General features: G+C 58.6%; 1 non-coding gene across 1 annotated transcript in view; it reads right to left on the bottom strand.

Moving 5' to 3' along the window:
• Window positions 1–995, bottom strand: part of LOC126147278 (small subunit ribosomal RNA) — a 1,909-nt gene extending 914 nt beyond the window's left edge. The window contains exon 1 of the ribosomal RNA XR_007530138.1: window positions 1–995. This exon is cut by the window's left edge and continues 914 nt beyond it. This is a non-coding gene — a ribosomal RNA (small subunit ribosomal RNA).
• Between the last annotated feature and the right edge of the window lie 1,179 nt (window positions 996–2,174).

Here is a 2,174-nt window from a genome sequence, read left to right as displayed (position 1 = left end):
AACGTCGCAATACGAATGCCCCCGCCTGTCCCTATTAATCATTACCTCGGGTTCCGAAAACCAACAAAATAGAACCGAGGTCCTATTCCATTATTCCATGCACACAGTATTCAGGCGGGCTTGCCTGCTTTAAGCACTCTAATTTGTTCAAAGTAAACGTGCCGGCCCACCCAGACACTCAATAAAGAGCACCTTGGTAGGATTTCAACGGGGTCCGCCTCGGGACGCACGAACACGCACGAGGCGGTCGCACGCCTTCGGCTCGCCCCACCGGCAGGACGTCCCACGATACATGCCAGTTAAACACCGACGGGCGGTGAACCAACAGCGTGGGACACAAATCCAACTACGAGCTTTTTAACCGCAACAACTTTAATATACGCTATTGGAGCTGGAATTACCGCGGCTGCTGGCACCAGACTTGCCCTCCAATAGATACTCGTTAAAGGATTTAAAGTGTACTCATTCCGATTACGGGGCCTCGGATGAGTCCCGTATCGTTATTTTTCGTCACTACCTCCCCGTGCCGGGAGTGGGTAATTTGCGCGCCTGCTGCCTTCCTTGGATGTGGTAGCCGTTTCTCAGGCTCCCTCTCCGGAATCGAACCCTGATTCCCCGTTACCCGTTACAACCATGGTAGGCGCAGAACCTACCATCGACAGTTGATAAGGCAGACATTTGAAAGATGCGTCGCCGGTACGAGGACCGTGCGATCAGCCCAAAGTTATTCAGAGTCACCAAGGCAAACGGACCGGACGAGCCGACCGATTGGTTTTGATCTAATAAAAGCGTCCCTTCCATCTCTGGTCGGGACTCTGTTTGCATGTATTAGCTCTAGAATTACCACAGTTATCCAAGTAACGTGGGTACGATCTAAGGAACCATAACTGATTTAATGAGCCATTCGCGGTTTCACCTTAATGCGGCTTGTACTGAGACATGCATGGCTTAATCTTTGAGACAAGCATATGACTACTGGCAGGATCAACCAGGGAGCTGCGTCAACTAGAGCTGAGCAGCCGGCCGCCCGGGAGTGTGTCCCAGGGGCCCGCGCGAACACGCAAGCGTCCGCTCAATTATTCTGCAAACAGGAGGAGGCTGAGCTCCCCTGCACAATACACCTCGAAACCCTCTCAGGTCCCGGCGGCGCGCAGCGCCGTCCTAAGTACTTGGTCGGGTTCGAGAGAGGCGCAATCGCCCGGAGTTAGGCGAGTAGACGCTTTAGGTGCGACCACCCGTGCTCCCAACTGAGCTTGCCGCTGCCGACAGAGGCCCGGGAGCGTGCTGTCGTGGCATTGCCGGCGGGAGACAACACGCGCCACCTACGGTGACCGGCAGCTCCAACGCCAGCGCCACAGAAGGGCAAAGGCCCCACGTGGGTGCCGAAGCGAACTCTCCCAGCACAGCGCACGTGCCAACACGTCTGCACAACTGCGATACAAACCACCAGCGAGAACCGCTGGGGCGACCGAGCAGCAGACGGCGTCGCGGCGCCGAGTGCCGGGCGGCGGCGCATCCTCAACGCACACAGTCCTCAATCGGACCAGCACACTGCAGATGTCCACCGCGCTTCGCACCGGGCCGGCGAGGACCCACTTTGGCTGCACGGCGCCGCGCGCAGGGTGCCCCGGCGCGCAGCTGCGCCGCCTGCCGCGTCCGTCGGCCGGCGCGCCTGCCACTGGGCGCCCCCACCAGCCGGCTGTAGCGCGTGCGCCCACGCACCGCGCGGCCAGCACGCCGGGCGGCCCCCCCTCACCGGCCGGGGACAGTCCCACCCACCCACAGCCGCGTATCGCTTCACACCCAGATTCACATTCACGTTCGTTGGTATGGTGGGGACCGCTTCGTAGCTGTACCGATCGTTGCCCTCACAGATGTACCTCCAGCAAGGACAACCGCACCACAACGGGTTACCAGTTGTTCATTTGCGTAACGTCACCAGTAAACGTACACGTCCATCCCCGTTTGCAAAGTCAACTATTATTGCATGCCTGCCTGTCAGGTGTCAAGACACACTACATCCGCTCACATCCACGCAACAAAATGTGCCCGACTAGAGGGCACGTGGAAGGTGCCCCCGTACGTATGCGATGTCCATTGCGCGACCAACTGTCAACCGGCCTCTGTAGCATGTCGCAGATGTGGAACGCGGGGCACCGTGCTATCACATTGTG

This window comes from Schistocerca cancellata, unplaced genomic scaffold, assembly GCF_023864275.1.
Source record: "Schistocerca cancellata isolate TAMUIC-IGC-003103 unplaced genomic scaffold, iqSchCanc2.1 HiC_scaffold_850, whole genome shotgun sequence".
NCBI classification, from domain to species: Eukaryota; Metazoa; Arthropoda; class Insecta; order Orthoptera; family Acrididae; genus Schistocerca; species Schistocerca cancellata.
Note: the sequence above shows the minus strand (reverse complement) of the source record. Positions and strands in the feature narration are given on the sequence as shown.